The 14,307-nt window shown below is 41.0% G+C and overlaps 1 long non-coding RNA gene and 1 pseudogene across 1 annotated transcript; one reads left to right on the plus strand and one right to left on the minus strand.

Annotated features, from left to right (window-relative positions):
* Positions 1-780: 780 nt before the first annotated feature.
* On the minus strand, positions 781-4,720 carry LOC103789876 (mannosyl-oligosaccharide 1,2-alpha-mannosidase IB-like; annotated as a pseudogene).
* Positions 4,721-7,273: 2,553 nt separating this feature from the next.
* LOC108589528 (uncharacterized) lies at positions 7,274-13,698 on the plus strand. The gene is made up of 3 exons (XR_004738420.3): positions 7,274-8,030; positions 12,159-12,226; positions 13,429-13,698. It is a non-coding gene; the product is annotated as an uncharacterized LOC108589528 (long non-coding RNA).
* Positions 13,699-14,307: the final 609 nt, after the last annotated feature.

A 14,307-nucleotide genomic window follows, 5' to 3' on the forward strand; every position in this document is an offset into this window, starting at 1 on the left:
TAAAAATCAAAAGATTCGCTGGGTGTGGTGGCGCGTGCCTGTAGTCCCAGCTACTCAGGAGGCTGAGGCGGGAGAATTGCTTGAACCCAGGAGGCGGAGGTTGTGGTGAGCCGAGATCGTGCCATTGCACTCCAGCCTGGGTAACAAGAGCGAAACTCCATCTCAAAAAAAAAAAAAGTTTTCTTTTTGACACAATATAAAGAATTAGTAATTTCGTTAAGGAGAAATATCAATGCAAAACTTCCTGATGGTAAGAGAAAATCCCTGAGTTACTTACTTCAACACTTCCATCACTAAAAATGATTTTGAAGCTATTCTAATTATTTTGATTTTTATAAATACCGATAGAAACAATTTTTAAAACGTATTTGTGAATGGTGCACTCACCTGATTAAGTTAATAAAGTATATTATCCCAGATAGAATATTTAAGAAAGTTGCACTGTGTTTTGTTTTTGCTTTAATAAGTGGTAAAAGTAATTTAGCTTACCAAGGCAAATTCAGAGCTACATAATAGTATAGTGAATTTTGCCAAGTCACATAAAGTTGTGAGTTGGACGACTTTCCTAATGTTATTATGAGATTAAAGTGGATAAAACTTATTTGGTAGATTTATTAGTTCAGAAAAATAATCTCCTACCAGCAAAACCAATAATTTATTTTAAAACAGGTTTCAAGGCAACAAACTGGTATTTTCCTCACTTTTTTGTCGTGTTGCCAACACTGACTGAACCACATGAACAAGATCTCAAAAACTCAGGTTTATAAGTAGAGGTTATGATAAATAGCAGTTTTAATGATTTAATATGAAGACAGACACTTGAAGAATATTTTTTGTGAGATCATGCCCCTGGAGGAAACTAAATTTAAATAAAATAGATTTCATTTAAACCTATTAAATAGGATTTGAAATGGTTGCCAGTCTGGTCATCCAATAGTAAACTTGAAAATTCAGACACGGATTGGCACTTCTGTTTGTTTTTCGAGTCTTCTTGTCACTGATGCAGTTATACTACCTTTTTTCTTGTTTACCTTAGTTCATTCTATTATTAAAATGGAGAAAAAAGAAACAGTGTGGAATATGTGATTTGACAGTTGTTCCACTGTAGGAAGAAATATATAATTGTTTCCAAAGGCCATCCTTAACTCCTGCAAGGTGCTCTCTATATTCTTGGCTTGCTCTTAGGAAGTCTAGCCTCTAGACTCCAGGACTCTATGAACCATATATATATATTCATATATACGTGTGTGTATACACACACACACACACACACACACACACACGGTTCATAGAGTACTAGATTGGTGTAACAGCAATCGTGGTCTTTGCTATAACACATTTCTCATATGACCACTTTCAAGTTGACTTAGAGGTCTAGGTTTTCAGACTAATTTCTATAGTGGTCCATGTAAACAAAACATGTGAGACTGGTCCTTTTGGAGCTGCTTTTATCCAACAGTAGAATTACCTGAAAGTGTGGTGTTGGCTAAATGTAACACAGGCAGAGGGTGAGCCTCAGTACTAAGCACCCAGTAGTCTAAAGGTAAAAGGTCACTACTGGAGAACAGCAGATACAAGTATTTTAGAATTTCGGCAAGAAAGACACCCTGCTGTATATCATCATGTGTGGTAGAGAAATGTACATCTTTGACTCCAGAAAATCCACCACTGATTCAGCAATACTTTTCAATGGCCAGTGCTGTCCCCAGCCCCACTGTCCGTATTTTGGATTGTGAGAGAATCACCATAGGTACCAATAGGTTTCAATTACTTCTGGACAGAGGATATGATACTTTTCAGTCTGACAGCCACAACCTGCACTGCACCATCAAACTTGAATGACTCAGGGCCCAGCTTTAATGCAGTTCTGTAATATGACTCATGACATGTACATGCAGTTCCACCCCTAGCTCTAAATTATGACAGAAGTTATCTGTTCTGGAACCATCTTCTCCTACTGCAAACATTACCCCAGCAAAGCAGGCCAGATGCCATCTTGTTTTCCAAGTGCCCATTGATCCATTCTTCTCTAAAGATAAGACATCCATGGGAGTTATTTTTTTTTACAGCCTCAATAGCGTCATCATATATCTTCGTCTATTCATGGTCTGTTTTATCAGACATCAACCACGCTCTCAGTAAGTATTCATAGAGACTGTCTCCCAGATCACCTGATGTGTGATACTGACCCCAGCGCCCTGTTCTTGGCTTCAAACAATTTGGATAAAGACCATTTGGACAATCCATTTTCTGAAGCAGTTTCTGCATGTACGTGACCTTGTTGTAATAAACCAGGTCTGCTGACAAGTAGCTGAGGTGGATGAACTCCATATGCAATGTACCAGATTCAGCCATAATGCTGCTAGATGCAGACCCCTAGCCTCAGTTTCACCCTACTCCATTCTGCAAAGGTACCATTGTCCAGGGAATCCCAGTCGGTGTGTGAAAGGCAGGAATGAGTTTCTCAGCTATTTGCATAGCTTTATTCTTGAGTATCTCCTTTCTTGAAAGGTAATATGCTGCAAGTAGGCCTTCAATAAACTGAATGTTGACCTCAAACACAGACATCTCTGAATTGACACTGACCTCAAGGTTATTTTTAAACCATCTTTGCACATGTAGGAATTCAGCATGAAGTCCCATGATAAAAAGGGTATCCAAAGCATCTACAATGGTAGCACCCATTTGTGAACTTCCTAATATGTTAGTTACATGTCCTTTCCTTTTCACAGGTCTGAGTTCATTACACCCCAACTCTATGTCCTGAAATTATCCCAGGCATGTTTCATGCTTTAATTTTTTTCACTTTTCTTTTTTATGTCGTCTTCGGGGACTCCACCATTCATGCCTACAACGTTTGGAATAGGGACTGGTGGCAGTGAATGATTTTCTGTCTTCATTTCTTGGACCTTATTTTTCTCTATGCTTGGATTTCCTTGCTTGACTTTTCTTTCTCTTTGACATGTGGTCTCAAAGAGAACACTCACCCAGGCTGAATGTTGTGGTGTCATCAGGGTTCACTGCAGCCTCCTCCTCGCAGGCTCAAGCAATCCTCCCACCTTAGACTCCTGAATAGCTAGGATTACAAGGAGGCACTACCACACCTGGCTAGTTTTTTATTTTTTGTGGAGACAGAGTCTCATCATGTTGCCCAGGCTGGTTTCAAACTCCTAGATGAAAGCCATCCTCCCGATTTGGCCTCCCAAAGTGTTGGGATTACAGGTGTGAGCCACAGCACCAGGCTGCTTGACTTTCTCAATTTTTATTTTGCCTCTTCCGGAGCCTTCACACGATCAGCTCTAATTTTATTTCTCAGAGGTTCTTCTTCTTCTTCCCTGTGTGTATATTAATCAGGTACATAGATCAAGAAGACTTCAGAGTTTTTAGCCACTTTGCCAGCAGCTACATGAGGAATTAACACATCGTCTAAACCCAGATCAAAGCGTTCGTGTTTTGAGAAGCCTAGAAGGAAAAAGAATGCCCCCAAACACAGAATGATGAAGGCACTAAAATTAAGTGTCTTCTTAGAAAGCCTCAATAAGTGTCTTCTCAGGAGCCCTGTGATGTGGGAGGGAGGGCAGCCCCGGGTTCAAAAGTGGGATCCCATGTCTCGAGAGGGCAGCAAGGCTGGGGTAGTCATCGTTTATGCTCTTGGAGACAATACTCCATAAAGTTCTCATCTTATAGCAAATGCACGATACGTTAACTATCTTCAGAATCTTGGCAAAAATGGGAAAACTCAATTTCGCTCCACTTAAAGGACTGCTGCTTCTTCACAGGCACCTCTTTCACGTTCCACCAATTCCATTCAGAAACCTGCATGACCTCCCTGCCTCCAATGATCACAAGCTTAGGTCCTGCGAGATCTCGTTTACCCTTTGACTTTCAGGATCCTCGGGGTTATCGGAAGTCTCTTCATTTCTAGGGGTATATAAGAGAAGCCACACTGCAAAGGAGCCGCCCCTTGGGGAGGTGCTGAAAGGTGGTCTTCCGCCCCAAATGGGAACCTGGCTAAATCGGAGGAATTGCAGAAGGTTCTCCAGCTCCTCTAGTGCTTCTATTCCAGAATCTCTTAACCTTCGTGGTGGAATAATAAGGGTCTCCACCGAATCCTGCAAACAGGGAGGAAGGTCTCCCTCCCCCGGAGGCCAAGGCAGCAGCGCTGGGGGTAGGAGCAGGAAGGAACCGGCAGCCCGCGCTTCCCAACGCTGCCGGGCAGGCTCCCGCGCCGAGCAAAACTCCGAGGCTGCCGCTGGGCAGTCGCGTCCAACGTACCTGAGCCCAGCCTGCAGCAGTCAATGTCGCCGCCGCAAGGGCCTGTCCCGGCGCACTTTCCTTCTGTTGCAGCCCCTCAGAAGCCCGGAGTGCAGGCAGGGGAGGCGCGGCGGGCACCGCGGCCAGGTCAGTTCGTCAGCTGCCTGCTCCCAAGCGAGGTGCCGCCGACCCCGCCGCGCCCGACCGAGCCCCGCGCTCCGCAGCGTGGGAAGGAGCCGAGCTGCGGCCCTAGCTCCGACAGCCCGGGGCCGGCAACTACCCCATTCCTCCTGCAGCCGTGAGGCCGCGGGTGGCCCGGGCGCTGGCGAGCAGCCGCTTCTCGGGCAGGCAGAGGCCGACTCCGGGTCCTCAGCCAGCCGCCGTGTGGGCCTCCTCTGCACTGCCTCCCGTGGCGCCCGGATCCGCCTGGCTGCGGCTGCTTCTCCAGGTCCGCTGGGCGCGGAACAGCTGCGGGACGACACGCGCTGGACGCACGCGCGGAGGAGCCGGAGGGGGGGGGTGGGGGGTGGGGGAAAGGGGGAGGGCGGTGATGGGACGCAGCGGGATCCCGCCCCCGACCTGCGAGTGGCGGGTGCCGGCGGCGGAGCGTGGGATGCTTTCCCGACTCGCGAGTGGGCGGTGCCGGCGGCGGAGCGTGGGGCGCTCTCCCGGAGTCCATAGCTAAGTGACGCCGCCCTAGGTTTACCTTTCTCTGTCGGTTTCATTTCTCTTTTTATTACGTCCTCCGGGTCAGACACACTGTCAAAAAGATGGCAGTTTCTGCCTTCCTCTGGCTATTTCATTAACTATATATCCCGCATTTTCTGTATCCAGTCATCCCTCTGTGGATTGATAGGTTGTTTCTGTGTCTTGGCTAGTTTAAACAATGCCGTAATAAATAAAAAGTGCAGTTATCTGTTTCCTTCAGATACCTACCCAGAAGTGAGTTGTATCTTTAACTTTTTAAGGAACCTCTATATGTTCATACGTCTGCACCAATTTGCATTCCCACCAAGAATGTACAAGGACTTCCCTTTCTCTGCACGCTCTGCATCACTTGTTCTCTCTTGTGAGGTGTTGATGACTAATTTTAGTAATCGTCATTGTAACAGAAGTGACGTGATATCTCATTGTGGCTTTGATTTGAATTTCCCTGATAATCAGTGATGTCAAGCACCTTTGTGTATTTATACCTGTTAGTGATTTTTTAAATTTTCTTGAAAAAATGCCTATTCAGATGATATAACTTGTTTTTATTTGGGTGGTTTACTTTTTTGCTATTAGGTTGAGTACCATATATAGTTTGAATATTAACCTCTCATTAGATTATGGTTTGCAAATATTTCTCTTATTCTGTGGGTTACCTTTTCATCTCCTTGATTAAGTCTTTTGCTGTGCAGAAGCTTTTCAGTTTGATGTAATGCCATTTGTCTATTTTTTGTTTTTTTTGCCCATGCTTTGTGGTATATCCAAAAAATCTTTGCTAAGACAAATGTCAAGGAGCCTTTCTCTGTTTTGTTTTGTTTTTTTCCTAATATATGTTTTCTTTATATTCTTCTAGGAGTTTTACAGTTTCATATCCTACACTAAACCTTTAATCCATTTCCAATTGACTTTTGTATATGGTGTAAAATAAGGGTCTAATTTCTTTTCCTTCCTCCCACTTTCTTTCCTTCCTTCTTTTGTTTTTTTCTCCACTTTTTTTTTTTTGCATGTGAATATCTAGTTTTCCAAACATCATTTATTGAAGAGACTATCCTTTTTCCATTGTCTTCTAGGCAACTTTGACTGAAATAAATTGATATTAAATGTGTGAGTTTATTTATGGGCTCTTTATTCTGTTCAATTGATTGCTATGTCTTTTCTTATGTCAGTATCATGCTGATTTGGTAAATATAGCTCAACAATATAATCTAAAAACAGGAAGAGTGATGACTCCAACTTTGTTCTCTCTCAAGAGTGCTTTGGCTATTTAGAGATTTTTGTGGTTCCACACAAATTTTAGAATTATATTTATTTGTTTGAAAAATATCACTGGAATTTTTACTGAATTTGCAGGTTGCTGTAAGTAGTATGGTAATTTTAACAATATTAATCATAAATGTGATATATATTGTCTATTTTTGTCTTCAATTACTTTCAATATTTTATAGTTTTGAGTGTCTAGATCCTTCAAACCCTAAGTTAAACATCTTCCTAATTTTTTTTAAATGCTATTTAAATTAAATCGTTTTCTGGACTTCTTTTCAGGTAGGTCGTTATGCTGTAAAGAAGTGCAGTTGATTTTGTGTGTTGATTTTGTACCTAAAGCAACTGATTTTGTGTGTTGATTTTGTATTTATTCATTAGTTCTAACTTTTTTTGTGGAATTTGTAGGATTTTCTATGTATAGGATCTTGCTATTTGTAGGGATAATTTTACTGCTTGTCTTCTAATATGAATGTCTTGTATTTCTTTTTTTTTCCAAAACATTAAAAAAAAATTTTTTCTGTATCTATTGAGATAACCATATGGTTTTTATCTTTCATTCTGTTAATATTTTATATCATATCAACTGATTAGTCTATGTTAAACCAACCTTGCATTCCAAATTGCTCTTGCTGGTACTTCTAGTACTGTGTTGAAAAGAAGTGGTGACAGTGGGTGTTTTTGTCTTGTTCCTGATCTTAGAGGAAAAGCTTTCAGTTTTCCCTGATTGTTATGTTAACTGTGAGTTTCTCATAAATGGCCTCTACTACATTGAGGAAATTTTCTTCTATGTCTAATTTGTCAGGAGTTTTTATTATCAAAGAATATAATTGTTTTCTTTTTTTTTCTGTATCTACTGAAATAACCATGTGGTTTTTATCATTCATTCTGTTAATGTGTTGTATCATACTGATTGATTTCTTTATGTTAAACCAACCTTGCATTCCAAAGATAAATTTCACTTGGTCAAGTAGTATGATCTTTTTTATATGTTGCTGAATTTGGTTGTTTTTTTAAAAAAAATTTTTTGTTGTGTTTTTAAAAATGAAACCACAAAGCAATACTCTAATGAACACAGATAAAAAAATTCTCAGTGACATGGTGAGTTTTGAGAGCACAACTTTCCTGATAGCTTTAAGTATAAACACTGGATTCAGACTGTCTCTGGATACCAGTCTTATCTTATTTGAATAACAGCTGCCTGATATTTGTCAAATTACTGAACTCCTCTGAATCTTAGATGCATCATCTGGAAAATAACAATAATAGAGGTTTGAGAAACAAATGAGATAATTAATACAAAACACTTATCACAGTGTATTTTACAAAGTAAATGCATTTGTTGTTACTTTCAGCAGCTGATGGAAGCTACATTCATCCAGACTAGCATAGCCCAATATGCAGAAGCCTATGACTAGTCTGAAATTTCTACCCCTCTTTCCACCCATCTTTACTTCCTTACATTTATGACACTTCTGTTCTTAGGTGCATTCTAGTTCCAACTGATGAAAGTCTTACTTTTGTCCTACTTTCCCCCAATCATAGAAATTCTTTTGTTTGCTGATTTAGCTGGAATATATAATGATACTCCTTTTTTATTTGAATGCAGAATCATTCAATTCTCTTCTTTCTCCCTCCAGGGATTCACTCTAGTTTCATCTTCATGTCAGGAGACATGCTTCAACCACATGTCTTTTTCTGGAAGAAATATTTTACCAGTTGTACTTGCTCAAGGCAGGTCAGCCATAGAGCAGAATTGAAGATATGGATACTCCAAAGAAGAGATAAAGTGTGGACAGGGAAAAAAGGTAGGGAGATGTTTATCAAAATCATGGGATTAACCTTCCTGGACATGGAAGGTTAATCATGAGCCTCCCTTATAGTAATATGCTGATTTTACAGAACAAGGAGGTGTTGACAAAAAAAGTCAAACTCTGTAAAATGTTTTAAGATATTTATTGAGTGCCAAACATAAGTGACCGTGTCCCATGACACAGCCCCCAGGAGGTCCTGAAAACATGTGCCCAAGGTGGTTGGAGTGCAGCTTGGTTTTATACATTTTAAGGAAGCATGAGACATCAATCAAATACATTTAAGATATACATTGGTTTGGTTCAGAAAGGGGGGACAACTCAAAGCAGGGAGGGGCTTCCAGGCTATAGGTAAATTTAAACATTTTCTGGTTGACAGTTGATTGAGTTTGCCTAAAGACCTGGGATGTTAGAAAGGAAATGTTCAGGTTAAGATAAATGGCTGTGGAGACCTAGGTTCTTTTGAATTCTTATAGCCGTGGCCTTTAGAGACTTTAGAGACAATAGATGACAACTGTTTCCTATTCAGATATTTAAGAGGTGCTAGACTTTTAGTTATCTCTTCAGGATTGGGAGAGCCTGGAAGAAAAAGATCTAGCTATGTTAATAGAGACTCTTTACAGATGCAGATTTTCCCCCCACAAAGGATGTGCAGGGCCATTTTAAGATATAGCAGAGAAACACGTTTTGGGATAAAATATTTTAATTTTCTTTCTTGTCTTGTACTGTTATGCCAGAGTCAGATTAGAAAGTAAGTCACAATATATTGAGTTAAATAAAACCTATCTGATGAGAATTTGTGGTTTTTAGGACCATAAATTCTCTCCAGACCCCTTAGATAGGAATTCGGGGAAGATGAAAAGAAATCAGAGCTTAGTCTTCAGAGATGATATGAAAGAGGAAGAAAGAGAAAAAGAAAGAAGGAAGGAAGGGAGGGAGAGAGAGAGAGAGGGTGAGAGAAAGAGGAGGGAGGGAGGGAGGGAGGAAGAGTGCAGTGGCACTATCTCAGCTCACTGCAACCGCCACCTTCCTGGTTCAAGCATTTCCCCTGCCTCAGCCTCCCGAGTAGCTGGGATTACAAGTGCACACTATCACCCTGGCTAATGTTTTTGTATTTTTAGTAGAGATGGGGTTTCACCATGTTGGCCAGACTGGTCTCAAACTCCTGACCTCTGGCATCCACCCACCTTGGCCTCCCAAAGTGCAGGGTTTACAGGTGTGAGCCATGATGCCCAGGCTCAGTAAAGACTCTTTTCTGTTCTTGAAGCCAGTAATTTGCCTAGTTGCTTTCTCTAATTTGTGTGTCTGGCAGGAACTGAGAAAGAAGGAATTAGGTTTGAAATTCTAATGTAAAGCTCAAATATTTATATCCCCTTTATATCTGTATCTGTGATTAACTCTAACATTCATCAAATCTATAAAGTTCATCTTTTTAGCTACCTGTATCCACTTTTTGACAATATTTATGTTTGGAGTCCTACATTTTTGTGAAGAGTTCGGTCCTGAGTAATATTTAAACACTTTCCTTATTTTGTGGATATCGTTATAAGCTCTTATTTACCAATCAATAAGTGTTTAAAGCAAGATTAGTGTTAAACTGTCTTGTCCTGTTCCCACAATTGTTACTATTCACTTGGGGTGATGGCAAAATATTACAGAAAATATTTAGGGAATTTTATAGTTTCTAGTATCAAACCTCTTGGAAGGCTGAAAGGTTTTACTGGGGTAGACCTAAGGCAGCTGGCCAGTCCACTAAGTTAGGGAGAGGAAGAGATGACTAAAGGCCTTCCCAGTTTAAGTCAGTTTAACCCACACCCATTTGTCTCCACTCTGTTTACTCATGTTAATTTTGCCCTGGGTGGCCTCTCCCAGGAAGATCAAAGGGGAATTGCCTGTTAATAACATTTACTCTGGGCCTCAGAACCTAAAGCTTTTATCAGTCATAAAACCATGTTAATTATCCACAAGTGTATTAACCTAGAACCTCTGTTATGAATAAAATTGTGAACAGACGGAGGGTCTGAGTTGATTGGTTGCATTTCGCCCTCAGAAAGCAGCCAACGTCCATCCCTAGCCCACTATGTCACTGTAATGGTGTGAGAGTGCATTCATTCATTCGTCATTGAGTCAGAGTCTGCAGGTCAGACTTCCACAGGTAGCGAAGACCCACGTCTCACACAATGGAGCAAATGCAGGATAGGTTTCAAGGGATTAAGCACCTTAGATATGCCCTGGATTGTTTAATTAACCATGACATCCGAAGGTGCTATAATTACCACCACCACTGGATGGCTTCTCATCAATTAAAGGTCTGCTAATGGAGAACATTCTTCATTTATCTTCATCTTTGCAGAAGAAAACTATGGTTATAAAAAATATATATGCATTGCAGCAGGATTTTAGCACCCAGTGAGAAACACAGCTAACATTTAGAGACCCTTCCCTGAAATGAAGAACTAAATATTGAGTCTTTCTCAGAGATGATGCAGTTTTTTACAGCAACAATAAAAATGGCAGAAAGCTGTGTTTAAGGCTCTGAGGGAAATCAGTTTTGGTGAGAGAGCATTAGGCAGGAGACAGGAAGTCAATGTTAGAGGCTGTACTCGTGTCACCCATCTCTTCTCCCCTTTGGCTCTGGACCAAGAGGTTTTATTTTTAAGGGTGTACAATGAGAGGAGTTTGGAGGGAAATTGAAATTTTTAGGGAGGAAGAGCAGATAACTGTATATAAGACTAACATCAAATATATATTTTTTGATGTAACGATTGAAAAATCTTGTTTAGGCCGAGCGTGGTGGCTCACGCCACTAATCCAAGCACTTTGGAGGCCAAGGCAGGCAGATCACCTGAGGTCAGGAGTTCAAGACCAGCCTGACGAACATGGTGAAACCTCGTCTTAAAAAAAAAAAAAGAAGAAAAAGAAAAGAAAAATCTTGTTTTAATTTGAAACACTCTCAAAAAAAAAGTAAAGGTAGTGGCTTGGGGGAGAAGAAGAATTGTGCCAGATCTAGCTACTCTAGCCTGATATGTCTGCCCTACTTCTTTTACCCTGTGTCCTGACTTCTACCCTGGCCCCTTTCTCTACTCAGTCCCTTCTCTACTTGTTCCTGTTGACAGAAATGTCTCCATATCTGAGCTTTTATTGAAACGTGTGGGTTTGTTCTTCCTGGGCAAATAGTGGAAGCTTTTGCTAAACAGTCTTTTGTTTACCCTGAAGACTTTCTCGGAACATTGCATCCACCTAGGATCTGTTAGATGACATGTGCTAGTGTTGTTGACCTACCAAGACTTTTTCTAGCTATGGGATGATGAGCTGTGTGAACAAACAAGCCAGTTCTTTCGAGGATCCCCAAATTATCTATAAAACTCATATAATTTGGAGTATTCTTATGTATTGCTCAAAATGCAGGGTTTCATACAATCATATTGTATTCAAACTTAAAAGGTCTGTCAGATTCTTTTTCACTCATTTTACAGAGGTGAGAATGGGAGCATGGCAAAGCATTTTCCTTCAGTTCTCAGGGATAATCTGAGAGGCTTGAAGACCGATTCTCAGCCTTTGCTGATCCAGTGCTCATCATTCTCCCACATATCCAAGAACAGAAGGCCACCCCTGGGCTTGCGGGTGCTTCCTCAGTTTCAAACAAAAAATATCTACTGTTCCCCCTGGGCATTCATGCTCCTGGAGAGCCAAATAGTCACTTGCTCCTTTAGGAGGATTGACTCCCTTCCTGTGTTCTAGCCTGGGCTCTCATATGAACCATCCTCTGGGTGTGGTGGCTCATGCCTGCAATCCCAACATTTTGGGAGGCCAAGGTGGGTGGATCGCCTGAGGTCAGGAGTTCAAGACCAGCTTGGCCAATATGGCAAAACCCTGCTCTACTAAAAAATACAAAAAATTAGCTGGGCATGGTGGTGGGCACCTGTAATCTCAGCTACTCAGGAGGCTGAGGCAGGAGGCAGGAGAATTGCTTGAATCTGGGAGGCAGAGTTGCAGTGAGCTGAAATTGTACCACTGCACTTCAACCTGGGCAACAGAGTGAGACTCCATCTCAAAAAAAAAAAAAAAAAGCAAAAAAAGAACCGTCCCCTGATGGGTGAAGCACATATTATTTATTATTTCCAGGTGGAAGTCAGGATACCGGGGTGAGACTGTCTGTTGGGATTCTAAAAACGGCATGTGCTGAGCGATGGGTAAGAGGTTCAGGCACAGCAGATTTTCTTCCTCTCTCTCGGCTCTGAGACCTCAGAAAATCTTATTTAATTTTCCAATCTTCAGTCTCCACACCAGTAAACAAAGGTAATAATATAACAGGATACCTACCTTAAAAAACAATAGAGATTTTTACAAGTTGAATGGTTGCAAAATGCCCAACACTTAGTAGTGAATATAGAAACTACTATTTTAAGGATCTTATATGAATTATCTGAATTTTGTTATATGAGTGAAATAATCAGTCAGCCAAGTGGGTCTCGGATGACGAAGCTCACTGAGGCCACAAAGTTGAGCTCTGCAAAGTTTCCTTAGGACAGGATCATTTTTCTCCCAGACTATCAGTCAGGTCCTTGATGCCTGTTCATTTATTTAGTACTTACTGTATACTGCTCCATAAGGTGACATTGCAGAACTCAAACTAGCACCCAGAAGAGGAACTTAGAGGGTCAAGAAACTAAGGGGAACTTTCTTAGGAAATTACACTGAGCAGGTGGCTTTTGTTCAGTCTGGAAAGCTTATGACCCCAAGTGGACATCAGTGGACAAATTGAGCTACCATTTGTGAACTCTTAGTGTGTGCCAAGAAATATATTGAAGTCCTAGTTCCATTAAGCTTTTCACCCTCACAAGGTCTGCTAAAGTAATGACCGTTATCATTAGCCCTGGATTTCAGTGTAGAAGGCTCTAAAGGAGGAGACTTGTCTAATAATGTGTGGAGAGTAAATGAAACGGTAGAAGCAAGATAATTACATGGAATAACCATTTGGGGACTCTAGAGGTTTCTATGGAGTTAATACCAAAACTGATTTTGGTTTCATACAAGAAATAGCAAATAGATGACTTCCATTATTATGAAGATAAATATCGGTTCTTGTGAATGAAAGATATACAATGAACTACTAAGGGAGGTAATTGACGATGGGCCAAAGAGAGTGAAATAATCGCTCTTGATGCATCTTGAGGCCTAATTGGTAGACTCAATGGGTTGCAGATTGCTGGGATGCCTTGGAGGCTGTTATCCCAGAATTTAGTAGCTATGGACAGCTCTGGACCACTGATCCCAGCATACCATTGAATTCCCTCTATTTTGTTATTCAGGGCCAAGCTTGGGCTGGCACAAATGGTTATTTTCAATGGTGGTGTGTACTTCTGGAGTCACCTCTGTGACTTCTCTTTCTCAGCATCAGATTCTCCGGTTGGCTCTTAAACTGCAGCTACATCATACAGAGAGGAGCCAGAAAGATGAAACCTTCACAGTCAAGCAAGGAGTCCCACAGACACAATTTCCATTTTCAAGAAGATTGGTGGTATTAATTCTGCTGCAACAACAGCATTCTCTACCCATAGGGAGAGAAAATTGTCATGGCCTGATCATTAATATAGAGCAATTCCAGTCTCCCCGTTTTCACTTTTCTTGTGCTCGTCTGGGCTCTAAAAACTCTCATGAAATCTGGGCAGCTTCTGGTCAACTCCATATACTTAGAGAAAACCAGGTTAATGAATACTGTTTAGTAGACCTGAACATTGCAAAGCTTTTTTCCCTCTGCTAAGGTGGAAAAGACTACAATACAGCTACAAAGCAGAGCTGAGCTTCTCCCACAAACCCCTCACTTCAACACACAGTAGCAGTGAAGAAAGTCTGCACTGAGCTGAATGGGGAATAGCACCGATACCTGCTCTGGTGGACTCACTTAAACCCTTGGGAGAGTACATTCCCATATTTCTTAGACTTACAGATGGGTAAAGAGATGAATGGGATGGACATTAGTTGGTGCAGATTTAAAAATAATTCTGTACCCACAGAACAAGTTCAAATAAAATGTGATGTTGTTATTAAGAACAAGTGATCTCAGCAATGGCCTAAATTGCTAATAATATATTACAGGTCACACATGAGTGAAGTTCACACATGGAGGATGAGTGAAATTCAAGAATTATTTTCTCTTTTAAGTCATTGATCAAGGCAAACAGACCCCTGGAGAAGTCTCTTGGTCTATGTCAGAAAATTGACATAATCACGTCCTGATGTATGAATGTATTTGTTTGGGATGACTCTATAG

This window comes from Callithrix jacchus, chromosome 22 (genome assembly GCF_049354715.1).
Source record: "Callithrix jacchus isolate 240 chromosome 22, calJac240_pri, whole genome shotgun sequence".
Taxonomy (NCBI): domain Eukaryota; kingdom Metazoa; phylum Chordata; class Mammalia; order Primates; family Cebidae; genus Callithrix; species Callithrix jacchus.